Source organism: Somniosus microcephalus, chromosome 24 (assembly GCF_052327205.1).
Source record: "Somniosus microcephalus isolate GS21.2 chromosome 24, FLI_Smic_1.0, whole genome shotgun sequence".
Lineage (NCBI taxonomy): Eukaryota > Metazoa > Chordata > Chondrichthyes > Squaliformes > Somniosidae > Somniosus > Somniosus microcephalus.
In genome coordinates this window covers 5811492-5837668 of record NC_141010.1, presented here as the reverse complement: position 1 = coordinate 5837668, position 26177 = coordinate 5811492, and the positions used below count along the sequence as shown (strand labels likewise).

The window sequence follows — 26177 nt, the reverse complement described above, 5'->3', positions numbered from 1 at the left end:
GTCGGTCATTCGGCCCCTCGAGCCTGCTCCGCTATTCAATAAGATCATGGCTGATCTGATATTGGCCTTAACTCCACTTCCCTGCCCGCTCCCCATAACCCATGACTCCCTTATCGTTCAAAAATCTTTCTATCTCCACCTTAAATATATTCAATGAAAGGCAAGTATATAATCATAGAACCATACAGCACAGCACCCCAAACGCCCCCACTCCCTCAGTCAAACTTTCCTATCGGGAATTAATAAATGGTCCAGGGCTATTTTCTCTATAAGTATAAGACAGTCACTAATAAACCCAATAGGAAGTTCAGGAGAAACTTCTTTACCCAGAGAGAATGTGGAACTTGCTACCACAGGGAGTGGTTGAGGTGAATAGCACAGATGCATTTAAGGGGAAGCTAGATTAACACACGAGGGAAAAAGGAATAGATGGATATGCTGATGAGGTTAGATGAAGAGGGGTGGGAGGAGGCTTGTGTGGAGCATAATCACCGGCACGGACCGGTTGGGCCGAAAGGCCTGTTTCTGTGCTGTACATTCTTTGTAAACAGATTTTTTTCCTCATCTCCAATATTTTTTGTCACTAATAATCAAAAACCTTCAAAGAAAATGGAAAAATAGCACAGTATTTTTAATGCCGCTGTGATTTTTCTCCCAGTGTGGCTCCCAGCAGCGCCGTGGAGATTAATCTTCAATTTCTGGAGACTCCAGGCCAATCCCAGAGGGTTGGCAACCACTGGCTCCCAAGAAAACAGAACTCAGGCCTTTCCACTTGGCCATATGTGTTCTGTTGGCGGCTGGGTACAAGCACGGGACTCGAGTTAGCAGGACCGCTGCAAGCCGGGCGGGGAGCAGGGGAACGAGGCCTCAGCGATCGTGGTGTCAGAGATTGGGACGCAGCCCCTCGATAACTCACATGAATATTAATAGCAGCCCAAGACAGGACCTGCGTGCCAGCTGTCACACACACACACGGTGCTGCTTCGCCTTGCTCTCTCACCACGCCGGTTGACTAATGGAGCCAGAAGCAGAAGCCTCAGAGATCTGCAGCTGCCGTGAGGAGGCTGCCAGGATTGGGAAAGGGGTGGGGGGAGGGAGACACATCTGGTGGGAGACAGAGGCTGCTCGTCGCAATTTTTGGAGACAGTGGTAACAGATGTGGGAAGAGTCTTGCCTGTCAGCTTCACAGCGTTCACTGCTCCGACCCCAAAGCACCGACTGATACTCTGCTGCTCCAAACTACTTGTTCCCCCTCACCCTCACCCTCCACCCCATCCTCCTCCCCTCCCCCCTCAACCTCCCCTCCCACCCCCCAACCTCCCCTCCCCCCTCAACCTCCCACCTCCACTCCCTCACTCTCACCCTCCACCCCATCCCCCTCCCCTCCCACCCCCCAACCTCCCCTCCCCCCTCAACCTCCCCCTCCCACCTTTGCTCCCTCACTCTTACCCTCCACCCTCCCTAGCTTCGTATCGTCAGCAAACTTGGATATATTACACTTGGTCCCCTCATCTAAGTCATTAATATAGATTGTAAATAGCTGAGGTCCCAGCACTGACCCTTGCAGCACCTCACCAGTTTACACCCTGCCATCCCGAAAATGACCCATTTGTGCCTATTCTCTGTTTTCTGTCCATTAAACAATCCTCATCCATATTGCCGTCTTTTGGATGAGACGTTAAACCGAGGCCCCGTCTGCTCCCTCAGGTGGATGTTAAAGAGCCCATGGCACTATTTCGAAGACAAGCAGGGGAGTTCTTCCCGGCATCCTGGCCAATATTTATCCTTCAACCAACATCACTAAAAACAGATTATCTGGTCATTATCACATTGCTGTTTGTGGGAGCTTGCTGTGTGCAAATTAGCTACCGCGTTGCCTACATTATAACAGTGACTACACTTCAAAAGTTCTTCATTGGCTGTAAAGTGCTTTCGGACGTCCTGAGGTTGTGAAAGGCGCTATATAAATGCAAGTTCTTTCCAATCCCATGAGCCCTAATCTTGTGTAATAACCTCTTGCGTGGCACCTTATTGAATGCCTTCTGCAAATCCAAATATACTACATCCACTGGTTCCCCCTTATCTAGCCTGCTAGTTTCACCCATATATAAGGGAGCAGATTCCACAGACACTGACTCTCATTGGGGTACGGGTTCCACAGACACTGACTCTCACTGGTGTACAGTTCCACAGACACTGACTCTCACTGGGGTACAGTTCCACAGACACTGACTCTCATTGGGGTACAGTTCCACAGACACTGACTCTCACTGGGGTACAGTTCCACAGACACTGACTCTCACTGGGGTACGGGTTCCACAGACACTGACTCTCACTGGGGTACAGTTCCACAGACACTGACTCTCACTGGGGTACAGTTCCGCAGACACTGACTCTCACTGGGGTACAGTTCCACAGACACTGACTCTCACTGGGGTACAGTTCCGCAAACACTGACTCTCACTGGGGTACAGTTCCGCAGACACAGACTCTCACTGGGGTACAGTTCCACAGACACTGACTCTCACTGGGGTACAGTACCACAGACACTGACTCTCACTGGGGTACAGTTCCACAGACACTGACTCTCACTGGGGTACAGTTCCACAGCCACTGACTCTCACTGGTGCACAGTTCCACAGACACTGACTCTCACTGGGGTACAGTTCCACAGGCACTGACCCTCACTGGGGTACAGTTCCACAGACACCGACTCTCACTGGGATAAAGTTCCACAGACACTGACTCTCACTGGGGTACAGTTCCACAGACACTAACTCTCACTGGGGTACAGTTCCACAGACACTGACTCTCACTGGGGAACAGTTCCACAGACACTGACTCTCACTGGGGTACAGTTCCACAGACACTGACTCTCACTGGGGTACAGTTCCAGAGACACTGACTCTCACTGGGGTACAGTTCCACAGACACTGACTCTCACTGCGGTACAGTTCCACAGACACTGACTCTCACTGGGGTACAGTTCCACAGACACTGACTCTCACTGGGGTACAGTTCCACAGACACTGACACTCACTGGGGTACAGTTCCACAGACACTGACTCCCACTGGGGTACAGTTCCACAGACACTGACTCTCACTGGGGTACAGTTCCACAGACACTGACTCTCACGGGGGTACAGTTCCACAGACACTGCCTCTCACTGGGGTACAGTTCCACAGACACTGACTCCCACTGGGGTACAGTTCCACAGACATTGACTCTCACTGGGTACAGTTCCACAGACACTGACTCTCACTGGGGTACAGTTCCACAGACACTGACTCTCACTGGGGTACAGTTCCACAGACACTGCCTCTCACTGGGGTACAGTTCCACAGACACTGACTCCCACTGGGGTACAGTTCCACAGACACTGACTCTCACTGGGGTACAGTTCTACAGACACTGACTCTCACTGGGGTACAGTTCCACAGACACTGACTCTCACTGGGGCACAGTTCCACAGACACTGACTCTCACTGGGGTACAGTTCCACAGACACTGACTCTCACTGGGGCACAGTTCCACAGACACTGACTCTCACTGGGGTACAGTTCCACAGACACTGACTCTCACTGGGGTACAGTTCCACAGGCACTGACTCTCACTGGGGTATAGTTCCACAGACACTGACTCTCACTGGGGCACAGTTCCACAGACACTGACTCTCACTGGGGTGCAGTTCCACAGGCACTGACTCTCACTGGGGTACAGTTCCACAGACACTGACTCTCACTGGGGTACGGTTCCACAGACACTGACTCTCACTGGGGTACAGTTCCACAGACACTGACTCTCACTGGGGTACAGTTCCACAGACACTGACTCTCACTGGGGTACAGTTCCACAGACACTGACTCTCACTGGGGTACAGTTCCACAGACACTGACTCTAACTGGGGTACAGTTCCACAGACACTGACTCTAACTGGGGTACAGTTCCACAGACACTGACTCTCACTGGGGTACGGGTTCCACAGACACTGACTCTCACTGGCGTATGGGTTCCAGGGGCACTGACTCTCACTTGGGTACGGGTTCCACAGACACTGGGGTACAGTTCCACAGACACTGACTCTCACTGGGGTACGGGTTCCACAGACACTGACTCTCACTGAGGTATGGGTTCCACAGGCACTGACTCTCACTGGGGTACAGTTCCACAGACACTGACTCTAACTGGGGTACAGTTCCACAGACACTGACTCTCACTGGGGTACAGTTCCACAGACACTGACTCTCACTGAGGTATGGGTTCCAGAGCACTGACTCTCGCTGGGGCACAGACCCACAGACACTGACTCTCACTGGGGTACGGGTTCCAGGGGCACTGACTCTCGCTGGGGTACGGGTTCCACAGACACTGACTCTCACTGGGGAATGTTTTCCAGGGGCTGTGTAAAATCATGTTCTTTAATGTTAGGACTGGGAGTAAACTTGCATCTGGTTCAGGAGCTGTTGCCCTTTCTTGTGTATTTTATGCCCCTTTATGCATAGGATTTAGCACACAGAAAGAGGCCATTTGGTCCAACTGGTCTAGGCCGGTGTTTATGCTCCACTCGAGCCTCCTCCCACCCCTCTTCAACTCACCCTATCAACATATCCTTCCTTGAACAGAGACCCAACCAGTCCCCATCCACCACCACCCTTCTCCGCCTGTCTGAACTTGTTCTCGCATTGAACAACTTCTCCTTTAACTCCACTCACTTCCTCCAAATTAAAGGTGTTGCTATGGGAACCCGCATGAGTCCCAGCTATGCCTGCCTTTTCATGGGATATGTGGAACATTCTTTGTTCCAGTCCCACTCAGGTCTGCTCTGACGATGCCACCTTCCATACCAGTGCTTCCGACATGTCTTCCTTTTTCCTCAACCGAGGATTCCCGTCTACTGTGGTTGACACGGCCTTTGACCGTGTCCGTTCTATTTTCTGCACTTCTGCTCTCACCCCTGCCCCTCCCTCCCGGAACCACGACAGGGTTCCCCTTGTCCTCAGCTTTCACCCCACCAGCCTCCACATTCAATGGATCATCCTCTGTCATTTCCGCCACCTCCAGCGTGATCCCACCACTAAACACATCTTCCCCTCACCTCCCTTTTCAGCATTCTGAAGGGACTGCTCCGTCCGCGACACCCTGGTCCACTCCTCTATCACCCGGAACACTCCTTCCCCTTCCCCCGGCACCTTCCCGTGCATGTGCAGGAGATGCAACACATGCCCTTTCACCTCCTCCTCCAGGGCCCCTAACACTCATTCCAGGTGAAACAGCGATTTACTTGTACTTCTTGCAATCTAGTATACTGTATTCGCTGCTCACGATGCGGCCTCCTCTACATTGGGGAGACCAAACGCAGATTGGGTGACGGCTTTGCAGAACACCTCCGTTCAGTCCGTAAGGGTGACCCCGAGCTTCCGGTGGCCTGTCACTAATTCTCCGCTCCACTCCCACTCAGACCTCACCGCCCTCGGCCTATTGCACTGTTCCATGGAAGCTCAGCGTAAGCTCGAGGAACAGCACCTCATCTTTCCATTAGGCACTTTACAGCCTTCTGGGCTCAACATCGAGTTCAACAATTTCAGACCATAACCTCTGCCCCTATTCTTTTTTTCCATTTATTTTATTTATTATATATTTTTTTCTCTCTCTCCTACATGGCAGCTGTCTGTCATTCTGCCAGTGCCATTTACACTTCATCTAGAGCCATCTTTTGTTTCTTAACTTGTCCCATTACCATCTCCTTTTGCCTTGCACCATCTGTTAATGCCTCTTAATCTCTCCTGCCTTCCATCCCTTTTGTTCTTTCCTCCCCTCCCCCCTTTCCCTGCCCCTGCACTTGCTTAAAAACCTGTTCGATCTCCAGCTTTTTCCAGTTCTGACGAAGGGTCATCGACCTGAAACGTTAACTCTGTTTCTCTCTCCACAGATGCTGCCTGACCTGCTGAGTATTTCCAGCATTTTCTGTTTTTATAACTGATCCTTCTATTCCTTTCTCCCTCGTGTGTTTATCTCGCTTGCCCCTAAATGCATCTATGCAACCACTCCCTGTGGTAGTGAGTTCCACATTCTCACCACTCTCTGGGTAAAGAAGTTTCTTCTGAATTCCCTGTTTGATTTATTAGTGACTGTCTTATATTTATGATCCCTAGTTCTGGTCTCCCCCACAAGTGGCACCAAAGGGGCAGAGTCCCCAGTGACATGTCGCAGGCAGGTATCGATTGGCCGCATCTGCCTCTTAAAGGTCCGGTGACATTCCTCCCTCAACCCCCATCACCAAACACACCGATTGACGAGTTGCTTGTTGCATCACTGTTTGTGGGATCTTGCTGTGTAGGTGCTATACGCCGGCATAAAAAGTGACTGCCCTTCAAAAAGCGGTTTGCGAGCAGCAATTAGGAAGATGAGAAATAAATGCAAGTCAATTCTTCCAGACACGACAGCATGACATGCTTGACAGCGAGCAAACGAGAGAGAGCTTTTCACAAGCTCCTTTTTCACAAACGTGTTTGCATTATTGGACAAAAAGAAGTCTGTGCCGCCATCGGGATTCTTATCCTCTAGCTGACTCAACCCCCACATGCTGCCCGCTTCCCAATAGCCCTGAACCTCCTTTAAGACGCTCCTGCCTCAGCTCATCTGCTGCTGAAACCCTTATCCATGCCTTTGTTATCTCCAGACTGGACTATTCCAATGTTCTCCGGGCTGGCCTCCCATGCTCTACCCTCCGTAAACTTGAGCTCAACCAAAACTCTTGCCCGTGTCCTAACTCGCACCAAGTCCCGTTCACCCATCACCCCTGTGCTCGCTGACCTACATTGGCTCCTGGTTAAGCAACGCCTCGATTTTAAAATTCTCATCCTTGTTTTCAAATCCCTCCATGGCCTCACCCCCTCCCTATCTCTGTAATCTCCTCCAGCCCTACAACCCACAGAGAACTCTGCGCGGCTCCAATTCTGGCCCCTTGCGCATCCCCCGATTTCCATCGCTCCACCATTGGCGGCCGTGCCTTCAGCTGCCTGGGCCCTGAGCTCTGGAATTCCCTCCCTAAACCTCTCCGCCTCTCTCTCCTCCTTTAAGTCGCTCCTTAAAACCGACCTCTTTGACCAAGCTTTTGGTCACCTGCCCTAAGTTCTCCTTATGTGACTCGGTGTCAACATTTGTTTGATAATCGCTCCTGTGAAGCGCCTTGGGATGTTTTACTACATTAAAGGCGCTATATAAATGCAAGTTGTTGTTGTTGCACTTCACCCACACAAGATGTCCCAGAAATTCAGGGATCTCGGATTTCTCTCAATCCAATTTTGATGCCGGGTTGGGAATTCCGAGACCAAGTAACGCGCGTTTAGCCACATTCCTATTACGGTCGAGCCTATTCCGTTGCTAGAATATTCCAGCTGCTGTTTAGGGCTCAGCTGTGGGCCTCACGGAGAGAAGGAGACGATCTCGCTGCAAAGACAAGATGGGGAGTTCTAATGAGGCTAAAGTACATAAGCCATCGAACATTCCTTAATTAGCGGGATTCTGTGACAAATCCAAAGCTTGTCAGGTTAATTGATGGCGTGCCAAAGCCCCTGGCCCCAGAGGCTCCATCCATCAAGAACCCAGCAACCCTTTCTTCCATCTGCATTGTTAAGACTGACCTGAATTGGTTCATTAAGATGTGAGCAGCTCTCACTCAAACATAGATCTGTGTTAATCATTGCCCGGCTTATAAGGGAAGGAGATAACAGATATCTGGGTAACATGGCACCTTAAAACTTAGTTTAAACCCTGTCCTTTCACCCCGTGGACCGAGGTTTAGACGGGGAGTTGGGAGGGGGTTATACAGGAAAGGACATCAGGCTGGGACCAGTGTCCAACATTAGACAGCAACTTGCATTTATACAGCGCCTTTAACATAGTAAAACATCCCAAGGCGCTTCACAGGAGCACAATCAGACAAAAAATTTGACACCGAGCCACATAAGGAGATATTAGGCCAGGTGACCAAAAGCTTGGTCAAAGAGGTAGGATTAAGAGCGTCTTAAAGGAGGAGAGAGAGCTGGAGCAGTTTAGGGAGGGAATTCCAGAGCTTGGGGCCCAGGCAGCTGAAGGCACGGCCGCCAATGGTGGAGCGATGGAAATCGGGGATGCGCAAGAAGCCAGAATTGGAGGAGCGCAGAGATCTTGGAGAGTCATAGGGCTGGAGGAGGTGACAGAGATAGAGAGGGAGCGAGTTCATGGAGGAATTTGAACACAAGGTGCCAAAGATTCTGTTTCGAGTCATATACCTGACACACCCATAAGCATGTTAAACACAGTGAGTGTGTCTGTCACACGGGCTACAGACAGCAGTCGAATAGCATTAATATATTCTCACCTCTTTTCTCTTTTTCTCTTTCCCTCTCTTTATTCCTCTCTTTTCATTTTTATTATTTTTCTTTCTCTCTTGAGGCCGTGTATAATTTTAATCGAACGTTTGCTATAAACCCTAAAATAATTTCCCTCGCTGCCCCCCACCCCCGCACCAGGAATTACTGTCACAGTCCGGACATGTGTGCGGTTGCAGTCTTTGGGGAGCAGCACAGGAGAACACGTCCTGACCCGTGAATCTTCTGCCAAATGTGGGAGGGTCTGGTTGGCGGGGAGAGTGGCTATTTGCCTCTGTTGGTGAGTCTCCCAGACACAGTAACCTGAGATAGTTGAGGTGGAGTTTGGGTCACAACTCCAGCCTGGAGAGGTGTGTCAAACCTACAGCTACGGTTCGGGCTCTGTGAAGTATCATTTCTCTTTAATTTATAAATAGGGTCATGCTTGTATTTCTACCGATTTCATACAGGCTAACGTAAGAAACCAGCAAAATCTCACCAACAGTCCCCAAGAACCAGATAGTCTCACTAAACTCAAAATAGCTCAGAATATCATTGAGTGTATTCAAGGCTGAGATCGATAGATTTTTGGACTCTAGGGGAATCGAGGGATATGGGGATAGGGCAGGAAGGTGGAGTTGAGATCGAAGATCAGCCATGATTTTATTGAATGGTGGAGCAGGCTCGAGGGGCCATGTGGCCGACTCCTGCTCCTAATACTTATGTTCTTATGTGTAAACAAATAATTACATTGAAAGTGCAGGGGGACAAGGGCTTGTAGTTTAAGCTGTGCGTAAAAAAGGAAGAACTTGCATTTATACAGCACCTTTCACAACATCTCAAAGCGCTTTATAGCCAATGAAGTACTTTTGAACTGTTGTGAGGTAGGAAACGTGGCAGCCAATTTGTGCACAGCAAGATCCCACACCAGATGACCAGATAATCTGTTTTTAGTGATGTTGGCTCAAGTATAAATATTGGCTGCAGGACACTGGGGAGAACTGCCTTGCTCCTCTTTGAATAATGCTGTGGGCTCTTCTAGGTCCAGGGCATCAGTCTAACATCTCATCTGAAGGGCAGCATCTCTGACAGGGCAGCACTCACTCGGTACTGCACTGGGAGTGACAGCCTGGATCATGGGATCAAGTGTCAGGAGTGGGGACATGAACCCACAACCCACCTGTCTCAGAGGCAAGAGTGCTGCCCACTGAGCCATGGCTGATTGGATAGGCTGGGGTTGTTTTCTATGGAACAGAGGAGGCTGAGGGGAGACTTAATTGAGGTGTATAAAATTATGAGGAGCCTAGACAGAGTGGGTGGGAAGGACTTATTTCCCTTGGCAGATAGATTTAAAGTAATTGGTAGGAGGATTAGAGGGGAGTTGAGAATTTTTTTCACCCAGAGGATGGTGGGGGTCTGGAACTCACCGCCTGAAAGGGTGGTAGAGGCAGAAACCCTCACATCACATTCAAAAAGTACTTGGATATGCACTTGATGTGCCGGAACCTGCAAGGCTACGGACCAAGAGCTGGAAAGTAGGATCAGGCTGGATAGCACTTTTTCAGCCGGCACTGACACAATGGGCCGAATGGCCTCCTCCTGTGCTGTAAATTTCTATGATTCTATGACACCACGCAGCGTTCCAACATTCTATTATCTCTAGTGGAGGAAAATGCGTCAGTTCCAGAAGAGACTAAATCTTACACCCAAAGAGGATACAAAGGTTCGAGGCATGGTGATTTATTCTCTAGACGGGTCTGGACTGCAATCTCCACTGCCCCAGAAAATTGTGACTTCTGACGATTTGTTCCTGATCTCGGGAGATGTCCTGTCCACAATATGCAGCTGGTAGTATCAGTGACAGCAGCAGAAAGCCAAGGGCAGGAGCAGGACCAAGGGCTGAGAGGGCCAGGCGGTGTTGATCTTCATCTGTGAGCGTGGGCGCGCAGACCAGACCCTCCCAGACGCTGACTGTCTGCCAGAAACACCTTTCCAAATGCACTAACAATATTGCAGCAACGCACAGCTTGGAAACGTACGGTTACTGAGATTTAGGGGGTTGTTGATCACAGAAAAAAACAGCCATTCTCCCAGTTTTTGTTTAGAGAGATTAATCCTATTAACCCACCCACTGACTCCCCACTCACCAACTTCCCAATGTATTACAACAGTGACTACACTTCCAAAGGACCTCATTGACTGTAACGTGCTTTGGGATGTCCTGATGTTGTGAAAGGTGCTATAGAAATGCACGTTCTTTCTTTCTTTCTTTGTAATCTCCTTCAGCCCCACAACCCCCCGAGATCTCTGCGCTCCTCTAATTCTGCCCTCTTGAGCATCCCTGATTATAATCGCTCAACCATTGGTGGCCGTGCCTTCTGTTGCCTGGGCCCTAAGCTCTGGAATTCCCTCCCTAAACCTCTCCACCTCTCTTTCCTCCTTTAAGACACTCCTTAAAACCTAACTCTTTGACCAAGTTTTTGGTCACCTGCCCTAATTTATCCTTATGTGGCTCGCTGTCAAATTTTTTGTCTTATAATACTCCTGTGAAGCGCCTTGGGATGTTTTACTATGTTAAAGGCACTATATAAATACAAGTTGTTGTTGTTTCTTTCTCCTCTTTCTTTCTCTCTTTCTTTCTACCATACAAGGATAAAATAGAGCATCCTGCCTCATCTTTCGACCCAATTCTCCCTCCCTTCAAAGATGAGATGCACTAATAACAAGTTGTTTCATCCAGGTGCTTTCCCCAGTGGACAAAACTCATTCACAGAAGCCTTGGTCAATTGGTTCATACCCAGTCACTCGGAGGTTGGAGTGTTGAAGGGAAATGTTACTGAATTTTTCAGGTAATGATAGTTCCTAGATCATGATGCTGGATCGGGAAGCATGACCGTTGCATCACTTAAGGACTCGCATCTGGTCTTGAAACATGACGTGAAGCATCTCAGCCAGTGGGCATGGGCTGTTTCAGCCGGCCAGTTGGTAGCACTCTTACCTTTGAGTGAGTCCAACTCCAGAGACTCAAGCACATATTCTGGGCTGACACTCCATTGCAATACTGAGGGAGTGCTGCACTGTCGTGGGGCCGTCTTTCAGATGAGACATTAAACCGAGGCCCCCATCTGCCCACTCGTGTGGATGTAAAAGATCCCACGGCACTTTTTGAAGAAGAGCAGGGGAGTTCTCTCCAGTGTGCTGGGCCAATATTTATCCCTCAACCAAGATCACTAAAAAAAAATTATCTGGTCATTATCACATTGCTGTTTGTGGGAGCTTGCTGTGCACAAATTAGCTGCCGCGTTTCCTACATTACAACAGTGACCACACTTCAAAAACACTTCATTGGCTGTAAAGCGCTTTGGGACGTCCAGAGGTTGTGAAAAGCGCTATAGAAATGCAAGTTCTTTCATTTGACTTGGAGTCGAACAGAACAGACTTCAATGTTTGGGAATCTTCAAAATCCATTCCTCAATAATGCTCCGGCGCTCTGCCTTGTAATACTTTCCGTGACCCCTTGCAAGGGTGTACTTGCATTATTAGCCCTACACACTGGTGGTCATTCATTTGGGACTCAACAATAGGAATTGTCACTTGAACCTACTGGGAGAGATAAGGCAGTAATACCACTTCAGTGTGATGAATATCTGAGACTAATCATTTAAGAGTGGTGCAAGAGCCTGGATAAGTATCAGAGAGAAATTGCATTAACTATTTGTCCCACAAACGGTGGGACTGGAATGAGAACCATTCTTCTCAGCCTTCAAAGCTTCAGCGCATAAGCTGGGGGGGTGTAATTCTCCGCGGTAACATAACGTTCCATTGACTGCTGATTGAAGTCATTCTTTGAGAGCTAGTCACAGGAACATCAGAACAGGAGGAGGCCGTTCAGCCCCTCGAGCCTGTTCCACCATTCAATTAGATCATGGCGGATCTGTATCTTAATTCCATCTACCCGCCTTGCTTCTGTAATTCTTAATACCCTTACCTGACAAAAAATCTCTCGATCTCAGTTTTGAAATTTCAATTGATCCCCAGCCTCAACAGCTTTTTGGGGGAGAGAGTTCCAGATTTCCACTGCCCTTTGTATGAAGAAGTGCTTCCTGACATCACCCCTGAACGGCCTAGCTCTAATTTTAAAGGTTATGCCCCCTTGTTCTGGTCTCCCCCCACCAGAGGAAATAGTTTCACTCTATCTACCCTTTCAAATCCTTTAATCAACTTAAATACCTCGATGAGATCACCCCTTAATCTTCTATAATCAAGGGAATAGAAGCCTAGTCTATGAAAGCTGTCCTTGTAATTTAATCCTTTTAGCCCCGGTATCACTCTGGTGATTGAGTCATTGGCCTGGAGTTTGCAGTCGGGATGACGGTGAACTGGCAGCGCTCGCCGTCATTCGGCCTTTGAAACTGACCGCAACTTCGGGATTTGGCGCAGGCGCATGGGGAAATCATAAAGTTGTGGTCAGTTATTGATGGTTCCGAAACAGGATGCGCTGTGATCCAACCCCCAAAGAGCCGGCAGTCTGTGTAGTCACCCAAATCAGGGAAACTGATAAAACTTAGGCTCTTCTGCCGTAATTACGCTGTTAAATTCCCCACTAAACGTTAGACCCAAAGGGATTCGGTATAACTGGGGTTTTGACAGTGTATTGACTGCTAAACAAATGTTAAGGCACTGGAAAACTAATTTTAATTTTGTGCAGTGTGAAATTTGTCCATTTTAATAAAAATTAAAATTTTGAAGAAACTTTTCAAAAAAACCAATTTTTAATTTTTTTTTTAATTGGTCCATCTTTATTTCAGGTTTGCCTTTTCCCCCATTTGAGAGTCCCAATCTTTGTTTTGCTCTCTCTAACGTTTTTAAAAAGTTAGAATTTTAAGAGCTTACTTACTTCCGGGTTCGCTGTCGGTGAGAATTCTGCCCTTTGATTGGCTGCTCAGACAGCCTGTTGACGTCACAGCAGCTCGCGCAAGGGAATCCCCATTAACTTCCGTGATGTGAACCGAAGGTCGGATATCCCAAAGCTCTCGACACAGGGATTGTGAGATCCTTGCGCGAGGTGTACTTTGGGGCAGGCAGCAAACGCCGTCGCTGACCGCAAATTCCGGGCCAATGAGGTTGAGACTTTTAGGTGGGGAATTTAATGTCCCATTCCCAACTTTCCCCATCATTAAAGAAACAATAACCCTCCCCTTAGTGGCTCAGGTGCTAACTGCACTATCCAGTGTGGGACAGCGCTGGTCAGACTAGGACAGCCCCTGTAGTGAGATAGCTGATCTCTGAAGGGCGTCAGTACTGGTGCCACAATTGGCCTCAGCACTCTAAGGGCTGGGGAGGGTCTCAATCAGCCGCCCCCCCCCCCCTCCTGACTGTTAATCACAGTGACCCCTTGCACCAAGTCCCATTTACCCATCGCCCCCTATGCTCGCTGACCTACATCGGCCCCCCGTCTGACAACGCCTTGATTTAAAAATTCTCACCCTTATGTTCAAATCCCTCTATGGCCTCGCCCCTCCCTAATTCTGTAACCCCCTGCAGCCCTCCAAGATCTCTGCGATCCTCCAATTCGGGCCTCTTGCGCATCCTCGATTTCCATCGCTCCACCATTGGCGGCCATGCCTTCAGCTGCCTGGGCCCTAAGCTCTGGAATTCCCTCCCTAAACCTCTCCGCCTTTCTCACCACCTTTAAGACGCTCCTTAAAACCTACCTCTTTGAGCAAGCTTTTGGTCACCTGTCCTAATATCTCTTTATGTTCACCCAGGGTAAACTAAAGTTCAAATGAAGTTCAGCGTTTGCTGAGAGAGGTTTGAGGTTCCAATGAGCAAGGTATGTGAGCAGTGGTGAGAATCTGCACACTCACTATCAACCCCATTATGTGGCTCGGTGTCAAAGTTTGTTCGATTACGCTCCTGTGAAGCACCTTGGGACGTTTCACTACGTTAAAGGCGCTGTATAAATGCAAGTTGTTGTTGGGGGCGGACAGGATGACGCAGCTCTGCGGATGAACAATGGGTCACCTGGGCAAAGTGTCTGAACGTGGGGGGTGTTCGGGGAGTCACTGCACCTCAGCGAGAGCCAGCACCTTCGTGTGCAGAGGAGAGACACCGGGGTCAATAAAACACACTGTTCGGTTAGTGAGCAGATTCTCACCGATTCCCACTGCTGCTCACACACGTTGCTCATTAGAACCTCAAACCTCTTTCAGCAAACATTGAACTTCATTTGAAGGACGATAGCAAAATACTGCAGATGTTGGAACTTCATTTGAACTTTAGTTGACCCTGGGTGAACTTCAGTGCAACAGACGCTTCTTAATATCCACCCGTCTCCCAACAATAAAGTAACATTTTCTTCGTGCATTTCTGTCCCTGTTTGTTAAAGTGTGGTTACCGCCACGTGGGATTTTGAAAATTAATGGCATGTCGAGGAGGTGAAGCTTTTACAGATGTTTAGAACCTGTTTTTATATTTTTATCTAAGCCGTGCTGTACCTGCCCTGGGAGTGTTTGATGGGACAGTGTAAAGGGAGCTTTACTCTGTATCTAACTCGTGCTGTACCTGCCCTGGGAGTGTTTGATGGGACAGTGCAGAGGGAGCTTTACTCTGTATCTAACTCGTGCTGTACCTGCCCTGGGAGTGTTTGATGGGACAGTGTAGAGGGAGCTTTACTCTGTATCTAACTCGTGCTGTACCTGCCCTGGGAGTGTTTGATGGGACAGTGTAGAGGGAGCTTTACTCTGTATCTAACTCGTGCTGTACCTGCCCTGGGAGTGTTTGATGGGACAGTGTAGAGGGAGCTTTACTCTGTATCTAACCCGTGCTGTACCTGCCCTGGGAGTGTTTGATGGGACAGTGTAGCGGGAGCTTTACTCTGTATCTAACCCGTGCTGTACCTGCCCTGGGAGTGTTTGATGGGGACAGTGTAGAGGGAGCTTTACTCTGAATCTAACCCGTGCTGTACCTGCCCTGGGACTGTTTGATGGGACAGTGTAGAGGAAGCTTTACTCTGTATCTAACCCATGCTGTACCTGCCCTGAGAGTGTTTGATGGGACAGTGTAGAGGGAGCTTTACTCTGTATCTAACCCGTGCTGTACCTGCCCTGGGAGTGTTTGATGGGACAGTGTAGAGGGAGCTTTACTCTGTATCTAACCCGTGCTGTACCTGCCCTGGGAGTGCTTGATGGGACAGTGTAGAGGGAGCTTTACTCTGTATCTAACCCGTGCTGTACCTGTCCTGGGAGTGTTTGATGGGACAGTGTAGAGGGAGCTTTACTCTGTATCTAACCTGTGCTGTACCTGCCCTGGGAGTGTTTGATGGGACAGTGTAGAGGGAGCTTTACTCTGTATCTAACCTGTGCTGTACCTGTCCTGGGAGTGTTTGATGGGACAGTGTAGAGGGAGCTTTACTCTGTATCTAACCCGTGCTGTACCTGCCCTAGGAGTGTTTGATGGGACAGTGTAGAGGGAGCTTTACTCTGTATCTAACCCATGCTGTACCTGCCCTGGGAGTGTTTGATGGGACAGTGTAGAGGGAGCTTTACTCTGTATCTAACCCGTGCTGTACCTGCCTTGGGGGTGTTTGATGGGACAGTGTAGAGGCAGCTTTACTCTGTATCTAACCCGTGCTGTATCTGCCCTGGGAGTGTTTGATGGCACAGTGTAGAGGGAGCTTTACTCTGTATCTAACCTGTGCTGTACCTGCCCTGGGAGTGTTTGATGGGACAGTGTAGAGGGAGCTTTATTCTGTATCTAACCCATGCTATACCTGCCCTGGGAGTGTTTGAGGGGACAGTGTAGAGGGAGCTTTACTCTGTATCTAACCCGTGCTGTACCTGCCCTGGGAGTGTTTGATGGGACAGTGTAGAGGGAGCTTTACTCTGTATCTAACCCATGCTGTACCTGCCCTGGGAGTGCTTGATGGGACAGTGTAGAGGGAGCTTTACTCTGTATCTAACCCATGCTGTACCTGCCCTGGGAGTGCTTGATGCTGATTACTGGAACAAAAATCAAAGCATAGATTGACTGGTCATTTATCTCATTGCTGTTTGTGGGATCTTGCTGTTGCATTAGTCAGCAGAACCAGTCACTGCACTTCACTGTACGTGAAACGGCGCCATCGCTCAGCACTGCATTGGAATGTTGGCTAGATTATGTGCTCAAGTCTCTGGAATGGGGCTTGAAACCCACAACCCACTGAGCCAAGACTTTAGCACAAGAACAGGCGTGGGTGTTGCCATGGGATGTACAATATATCAGTTCCAGTGGGAGGTTGGGGGTTGCTTGTTTATTTTTGCAACAGTTCTCTGATTCTGCCAATGCTGGCTCTCCAGCCTCCTTCACGCTGAGCCGACTATGTAAGAACATCGGAGGCAATGAGGAGACCGGTCATTCACCTCATTGCTGGTGTGAGCTTGCTGTGTGCAAATTGGCTGCTGCATAGCAACAAAATGTACGTCAAGGTGATTCATAAAGAAGAAAATGATAAAGACTTGCATTTCTATAGCACCTTTCACGACCTCAGGACATTCCAAATCGCTTTACAGCCAATGAAGTGTAGTCACTATTGTAATGTAGGAAACGTGGCAGCTAATTTGCACACAGCAATATCCCACCAACAACAATGTGATAATGACCAGACAATCTGTTTTAGTGATGTTGATTGAGGGATAAATATTGTCCAGGACACTGGGGAGAACTTTCTCTTCTTCGAAATAGTGCCGTGGGATCTTATACATCCACCTGAGAGAGCAATTTAACATCAACATCTGAAAGGCGGCACCTCCGACAATGCAGCACTCCCTCAGTACTGCCCCTCCGACAGTGCAGCACACCCTCAGTACTGCCCCTCCGACAGTGCAGCACTCCCTCAGTACTGCCCCTCCGACAGTGTAGCGCTCCCTCAGTACTGCCCCTCCGACAGTGCAGCGCTCCCTCAGTACTGCCCCTCCGACAGTGCGGCGCTCCCTCAGTACTGCCCCTCTGACACTGCAGCACTCCCTCAGTACTGCCCCTCCGACAGTGCAGCGCTCCCTCAGTACTGCTCCTCCGACAGTGCGGCTCTCCCACAGTACTGCCCCTCCGACAGTGCAGCGCTCCCTCAGTACTGCCCCTCTGACACTGCAGCGCACCCTCAGTACTGCTCCTCCGACAGTGCGGCTCTCCCACAGTACTGCCCCTCCGACAGTGCAGCGCTCCCTCAGTACTGCCCCTCTGACACTGCAGCACTCCCTCAGTACTGCTCCTCCGACAGTGCGGCTCTCCCACAGTACTGCCCCTCCGACAGTGCAGCGCTCCCTCAGTACTGCCCCTCTGACACTGCAGCACTCCCTCAGTACTGCTCCTCCGACAGTGCGGCGCTCCCTCAGTACTGCCCCTCTGACAGTGCGGCGCTCCCTCAGTACTGCCCCTCCGACAGTGCGGCGCTCCCTCAGTACTGCCCCTCCGACAGTGCGGCGCTCCCTCAGTACTGCCCTCCGACAGTGCAGCGCTCCCTCTGTACTGCCCCTCCGACAGTGCGGCGCTCCCTCTGTACTGCACTGGAGCGTCAGTCTAGATTTTTTGTGCTCAAGTCTCTGGAGCAGGACTTGAACCCACAACGTTCTGACTCAGGCGAGGGTGCTGCCCACTGAGCCACAGCTGACACATTCATTGCACGTGAAGCACTATGCAGCCAAGGTGGGTAAATGGAACCATGATCTAATTGAATGGCGGAGCAGGCTCGAGGGGCTGAATGGCCTCCTCCTGTTCCAATGAGACATACGGTGCTGTATTAACGCCAGTCTCTTTCTCATGCTCTGGATTCAGACCCGCAATGTGAATGGATCAGATTCCGACCAGCGGGAGCCAGGACTCATTGCGCAAACGTGAAACGTGGAGCTGCAGACATCGAGAAACTGGTTCTCTCTATTTTTTTTAAAAAAGGTTTAATTAGTTAAAATTAAGGAATAATAATTCTTTGCGTAAATACCACACACCTTTAACAAAGACACAGAGAGATGCTCTTTGACTTGTTACTGCACTAATTATGCGCAGGTCCTAATTAAATGACGGACGAGGGAACAGAAACGTTGCTGTTTCCAGTTTCTCATTGTGCTGGTAGAGTTTACGGGGGATGTGAAGACTGCCCTCAGCAGTCTGTCAATTGACCTCTGCGAGAAAATTTGTTTTAAAAAAAAAAGAGCTTTGCTTAACCTGCAGGTAGACAGCCCAAAGTCTACAGTGTGGTCGCCATGGTGACATTCTCTGTGGTATTGTGAGAGGGGGTCGGGGCTTCGGGAGATATCCTGTCAAAAAGGGCTGCATTGACTCAACCTTCAATCCTGCAAGGTTAATACGAGCAGTAAGCGTTGTCCCTGGACCACAGGAGCTGGTGATTGTAGTTCCCCCGGGGATCCCCCCTGCTGTGTAATCGCACTGGGTCACTCGCCAGCTGTTAGAGAAGACAGCACAGAGAGCGAGAGAGAGAGACACGCACACACTATTAGAATTACATCGAGTGTACAGCACAGAAACAGGCCATTCGGCGCAACTGGTCTATGCCGGTGTTTGTGCTCCACACGAGCCTCCTCCCACCCCTCTTCATCTCACCCCATCAACATAACCTATTCCTTTCTCCCTCATGTTTTTATTGAGCTTCCCCTTAAATGCATCTATACCATTCGCCTCAACCACTCCCTGTGGTAGCGAGTTCCACATTCTCACCACTCTCTGGGTAAAGAAGTTTCTCCTGAATTCCCTATTGGATTTATTAGTGACTGTCTTATATTTATGACCCCTAGTTTTGGACTCCCCCACAAGTGGAAACATCTTTCCTGTGTCTACCCTATCAAACTCCTTCGTAATTTTAAAGATCTCTATCAGACACAGAAAAGATACTCACCCCTCAGCCTTCTCTTTTCTAGAGAAAAGAGCCTCAGCCTGTTCAATCCTTCCTGATAGTTATAGCCTCTCAGTTCTGGTATCAGACTCCCATTGGTAACTAAAAAGGAAGAACATTAATAGTGTCGGGTTCAATAGGTGATGTGTGTTGTTTGGTCTTATTAAAGATGTATATATATTAATAGATTCACACTGATGTTGGGAACAGAGTTTTGAGGTGGTGCAGTGGGACAGTGGTTAATGTTACAGGACTGGTAATTCAGAGAACATGAGTTCATATCCCACCGTGGGCAGTTTGAGAATTTGTAATTCAGAGTTTAAAATCTGGAAATTAAAAAGCTGGGATCTGTAAAAGTGGCCATGAAGCTGTTGGGTTGTCGCAAAAACCCAACGGGTTCACTGATGTCCTTTCGGGAAGGAAACCCGCCGTCCTTACCCGGTCTGGGTCTATATGTGACTCCAGCCCCACACCAACCTGGTTGACTCTTAACTGCCCTCTGAAGTGGCCCAGCGAGTCACTCCACCACCAGCTCTCAGGGCAACCCTAGGATGAATTTAAAAAAAGCACTCTTGCGTCATTTATATGATCCAGTTTCTAATGGTTTAAAAGAGCTATTAACATGTGCCATTGCTGCGCCTACATTGTGTATGAGGCTGTCGGGTGAGAACAATTGTGATGCCCCTTGCAGTTGAGCAGCCTGCCAACATTCACGATCTAGGCTCACTCACCAAGAATGGCCCTTTGCATGTGTTGCCCCGCCCCAGCAAGGAGGGGAAGGGAGTGGAGGAAATAATAAATTGAACATTCCACATCTTTCAAACTCACAGGCCATGCTTGGCAGTGATGTGAGGTGCTGTTCGAAGACTGGAATATCTGTTGCAGTTAAAGGCTTCCTACATTTGTATCCAATTCTTGGCCCTCCTCTCTAGAACGCACTGACGCTGAGGTGCTGACTTTCTTCCAGCGTCTCACTAGAACCAGCACCAGCACGATGGGCTGAATGGCCCCCCCTTGTGAAAAAGAGTACCTGCATTTCTATAGCACCTTTCACAACCTCAGGACATCACAAATCACTTCAATTGTTTACTTTTGAAGTGCAGTCATTGTTGTTAAATAGGCAAAAGTCACGTAAACTGCCAACAGCAAGATCCCACCAACAGCAATGAGATAACTGATTAGTTATCTGTTTTGATTGAGGGATAAATATTGGCAAGCACACCGGAGATAACTCCCCTGCTCTTCTTCAAAATAGTGCCGCGGGATCTTTTACATCCAACCGAGATCTTCTTGTACGAGGCCCCTTGGGTCAGAGCGATCATAATATGATCGAGCTCTCAGTCGAGATGGAGAGTGAGGAAATTGAATCAGAGACTAAGTTCCAGAACTTAAATAAAGGGAATTACGAGGGTCTGAAACGGGAATTGGGTAAGATTGATTGGGTGGTGTTTCTGGGGGGATTGACAGTGGAGAGACAATGGCAAGCATTCAAAGATAGAATGGAAGAATTCCAGAACATGTTTATACCGGTTTGGCATAAAAATAAACCTAAAAAGGTGACTCAACCGTGGTTAACGAGGGAAATTAGGGACAGCATAAAATAAAAAAAAAGGGCATATCAACTGGCAAAAAAAAGCACCAGACCGGAAGATTGGGGGCAGTACAGGATACAGCAAAAGAGGACAAAGGGATTAATCAGGAAGGGGAAAATAGAATACGAAAGTAAACTTGCAGCAAACAAAAAGACAGACTGCAAAAGCTTTTATCGGTATATCAGGAGGAAAAGACTGGTAAAATCCCAAGTCGGTCCCTTGCAGTCCGATTCGGGAGAATATATAATGGAGAATAAGGAAATGGCAGACCAATTAAACTCATACTTTGGTTCTGTATTCACAAAGGAGGACACAAATAACCTCCCAGGAATATCGGCAAACATAGGGACTAATGAGAGGGAGGAGCTGACAGAAATTAGTATCTCTAGGGATATGGTGTTGGGTAAGTTGAGGGGACTGAAGGCCGACAAATCCCCGGGGCCTGATAAACTACATCCTAGGGTACTTAAGGAGGTGGCCCTGGAGATAGCAGATGCTCTAAGGATCATCTTCCGGAACTCCATTGACTCGGGAACAGTACCCGTGGATTGGAGGGTAGCTAATGTTACCCCAATATTTAAAAAGGGGGGTAGAGAGAAAGCAGGGAATTATAGACCAGTAAGCCTTACATCGGTTGTGGGCAAAATGCTAGAGTCCATTATTAAGGATAAAATAGCGGAGCACTTGACAAATGGGGAAAGGATCGGACAGAGTCAACATGGATTTACAAAGGGTAAATCGTGTTTGACTAATCTGCTGGAATTTTTTGAGGAAGTAACTGGTAAAATAGATGGGGGAGAGCCAGTGGATGTGGTGTACCTTGACTTCCAGAAAGCCTTCGATAAGGTTCCACACAAAAGATTATCATGCAAAATTAAGGCTCATGGAATTGGGGGCAAAGTATTAACGTGGATAGAGAACTGGCTGGCGGATAGAAAACAGAGAGTTGGAATAAACGGCTCGTTTTCGGAGTGGCAGGCAGTGACCAGCGGGGTGCCGCAAGGATCTGTCCTGGGACCCCAGCTGTTCACAATATATATAAATGATCTGGATCAGGGAATTGGATGCAATATTTCCAAATTCGCTGATGACACTAAACTAGGAGGAGGGGTGGGCTCTGATGAGGATGTCAGGAGGCTACAGTGCGATTTGGACAGGTTGGGGGAATGGGCGGATACGTGGCAGATGCACTATAATGTGGATAAATGCGAGGTTATCCACTTTGGGGGTAAAAACAGGAGGGTAGATTATTATCTAAATGGCAATAGATTGGGAGATGGGGAAGTGCAGAGGGACCTGGGTGTTCTTGTGCAGCAGTCACTGAAGGAGAGCATGCAGGTGCAACAGGCGATTAAGAAGGCAAATGGTATGTTGGCCTTCATATCAAGGGGGTTCGAGTATAGGAATAGGGATACCTTACTACAGCTGTACAAGGTGCTGGTGAGACCGCATCTGGAGTATTGTGTACAGTTTTGGTCGCCCCATCTGCGGAAGGATGTTCTTGCCATGGAAAGAGTGCAACGGCGATTCACCAGGCTGATACCTGGAATGGCGGGAATGACCTACGAAGAGAGATTAAATAGTTTGGGCTTGTACTCACTGGAGTTTAGAAGATTGAGAGGGGATCTCATCGAAACATATAAAATTATGGCAGGCCTGGACAGGCTGAATTCAGAGAGAATGTTTCCAATGGCCGGGGAGCACAGAACCAGGGGCCACAGTCTAAAAATAGCGGGCAAATCATTTAAAACAGAGATGAGGAAGAATTTCTTCACTCAAAGAGTGGTGAGCCTGTGGAATTCCCTGCCACAGAGGGCTGTGAAGGCTAATTCAATAAATATTTTCAAGAGAGAATTGGATATATTTCTGAAGGCTAAGGGGATTAAGGGTTACGGAGAAAAGGCGGGGACGGGGTACTGAACTGGTAAGATCAGCTATGATCTCAGACGAAGATCAGCCATGATCTCATTGAATGGCGGAGCAGGCTCGAAGGGCCGAATGGCCTACTCCTGTTCCTATCTCTATGTTTCTATGAGAGGGCAGACGGGGCCTCAGTTTAACATCTCATCCGAAAGACGGCACCTCCGACAGTGCAGCACTCCCTCAGTACTGCACTGGGAGTGTCAGCCTAGATTCTTGTGCTCAAGTCTCTGGAGTGGGGCTCGAACCCACAACCTTCTGACTCAGAGGCAAACAAGTGATCCCAACTGAGCCACAGCTGACTCATTTCTACCCTGGTCTCTATGGTTGCAAAGATCTACTGTTTCACTGATATAAATCCTCTTTCTGATAGTGTTAAAGCACAATTTACCCGTGCAATCCCTGAACATTATTTAATTCCTAGACCCTCCCCCGTACAACATTGGCACAATAGTCTTAAGGTAAATGTAGGCTGGTAACTGCCGCACTTGAGTTGATTTTGCCGCGAGTGTTTTGAGAGTCCCGATTCTCCGGGTGTGTTTGGAAAGTTCCAGATTGGATTGCTGCATCTGTGTCTTTCTGGCGAAAGAGATGTTTCGTTTTCTGTTCATTAGCATTCATGAGAATCCTTCACCGGTGCCGGGAACTGCCAGCTCCTGCTTTACAAAGAAGTCCCACCCATTGCCTGATTACACCCCCGTGGTTCCATTTGCCTCTTGTCTGAGGGGGAGAGTGAAGGCAGTGTCGTAACTCTGCACTGCCGGCCCAGCATAACTAACCACCGGCCTCCTTCCATTCTGCCCTTCAAGGCTAATCGCAAAAGCTCAGGAAACAGTGAAGATAGGAGCAGGAGTAGGCCATTCGGCCCCTCGAACCTGCCCCGCCATTTAATGCGATCATGGCTGATCATCCAAATTCAGTACCCGGTCCCTGCTTTCTCCCCATATCCCTTTAGCCTTAAGAAATATATCTAACTCCTTCTTGAATATATTTAATAAGTTGGCCTCAACTGCCTTCTGTGGTAGAGAATTCCACAGGTTCACCACTCTCTGGGTGAAGAAATTCCTCCTCATCTCTGTCCTAAATGGCTTACCCCTTATCCTTAGACTGTGACCCCTGGTTCTGGACTCCCCGGCCATCGGGAACATCCTTCCTGCATCTAGTCTGTCCAGTCCTGTTAGAATTTTATAAGTTTCAATGAGATCCCCTCTCATTCTTCTAAACTCCAGCGAATATAAGCCCAATCAACCCAATCTCTCTTCATACGTCATTCCTGCCATCCCAGGTATCAGTCTGAAGAATATAATAGCAAAATACTGCGGATGCTGGAAATCTGAAATAACAACAGAAAATGCTGGAAATGCTGCCTGGCCTGCTGAGTATTTCCAGCATTTTCTGTTGTTACATCAGTCTGAAGAATGTGGCTGTAAATTGGATGCTAATTTTATTTATTTTTTGGGAAGCAGGACTTTGCTGAGGGGGCAGGGGAAGGGATTGGGGAAGCCTCTCCAATCAGGGGTTGCCAACGCTCCAGGATTGTCCTGGACTCTCCAGGAATTGAAGATGAATCTGCTGTGAGCAAAACCCGGGAGAAAAATCGTAGCGGTTCTCTAAAAACTATCATTTCCTTTGAACACTTTTATTTATTAGTCATTAAAATTTTGGAGAGGGGGTGCGAAAGCTTCGTTTGACCGGGCGGGGCGGTTAGAGGTGGGAGGTCAGGTGGTGAAACCTCCAGGAATATGTCCATCCAGAGTCGGCAACCCGAGGAGGAGCAGGCCGAGAAGCCTAGGGTTTTCCGTTGCCATTGGTTACTGTTGTAGGCTCTGAAGAGGGTGGAGGGAGCTCTGTCTCACGTGGTCTAAGCTCAACACAACACAAGGAGGCCCCTCGGCTAATTGATGCAGGCTCCACACTGCTACTCTTCATAGAATTACACAGCACAGCAGAAGGCCATTCGGCCCATTGTGTCCGTGCCAGCTCTTTCCCTCCCTTCCATTGCCACTGGAGACGATGCCAGGCACCTCGCCCTTCTTCAGCTGTGAGTCGTGACTGTTGTGTCTCCTTGTGTTCTTTTACTATAAATAATACAGACACTTTTAGCTCATTTTAGTTACTGCTTTTACTAGCTGTATTCCTGCTTTGTTTCTGTGCTGCCGCATGGTGCGGAGTGATACAAGATGTCCGACGCTGCACTGTGCACTGCCCGTGCACAGTGTGCCACATAGCAATATAACTACACCATACCAAAGTAGTTCCATACCAAAGTAGTTCCATTTAACGATGTGATACTATAACAATGTAACATCCCTCTTTCTCAAAAAACTAAAACATGAAATTTAACAATTTAAATTAACAAATATTATATCTAAACTATTATCATCAACTACAAAGAATCGTGAGTTTTTTTTTTATTCACGATATCGCTCAGGTGGTTGGATGTTGTCCCTCCATCTTGTGGATTTGGTGGTGACCATTCCCCTCTGCGGTGTTTTGGTGTGTTGCGCTCTCGTTGTTGTTGCCTTTGGAGTTGGAGTGTGCATGCTCGTGGTTGTTTGATTTGTAGCGCTTGTTTCTGGTGTTGTGCTGCTTGTGGTAGCTGGTGTTGTCAATGTTGCTGATGTTGTCTGCTGCTTATCCAGTTCAGGTGAAGGTCTGATGTGGAGTCTGTTCCGTCTGTATTGGTTACCAGGTTCAGTCTCTACGAAGTAGGATCTTGGAGTATCAGCTTTTCCAATGACCTTGGCTGGATTCCAGGTTTTCAACACTGGGTCTTGCACATGCACTGATTGTCCATTCAGCAATTCTGGTAGCGTCTTTGCATGTTTATCGTAATGTTTGCTTCCTGCGATTTGTGCTTCTGCCAGCTTTTGTCTGAAGTCCTCCTGGTCCTGGGGAGGATGTATTTTTGCTGGTCGTGTAGTCTTAAACTTCCTCCCATTCAGCAATTCCACAGGTGATTTCATGTCTGCTTTCAGTGGTGTTGATCTGAGTGATAGGAGGGCAAGGTCTTGGTCTTCCCCTATCTCACTACTTTTGATGAGAGTTCTCTTGACAGTCTGGATCTGTCTTTCGATGAACCCGTGCCCCCTTGGGAAACGTGGGGATGAGGTTACTATTTTGAACCCATACTTTTCTGCCAGAGCTCTGAATTCACTCGATGTGAACTGGGTTCCATTGTCACAGATTACCTTTTCTGGGATTCCTTGTTCAGCAAACAAGCTCTTTACAATCCTGGTGGTAGTTGTGGCTCTCAAGTCTTTCATCCTTCTCACAAAAGGAAACTTGGAATAGTAATCTGCCACTATGAGATACCATTCTTGATTGCACATGAAGAGATCTGCCCCAACAGTGTGCCATGGTCTTGACGGTATTTCACTAGGTATCATCTCCTCTTTCTGTTGTGCATTTCTGTATTTCTGGCATATACC

The 26177-nt window shown here is 48.5% G+C and overlaps 1 long non-coding RNA gene across 1 annotated transcript in view; it reads right to left on the bottom strand.

Annotated features, from left to right (window-relative positions):
* The window catches only part of LOC147100992 (uncharacterized), a 71981-nt gene that overhangs the window by 9512 nt on the left and 36292 nt on the right, over nucleotides 1-26177 (bottom strand). The window contains exon 4 of the long non-coding RNA XR_015073429.1: nucleotides 19238-19336. This is a non-coding gene — a long non-coding RNA (uncharacterized LOC147100992). The remainder of the gene's footprint in view (nucleotides 1-19237; nucleotides 19337-26177) is intronic.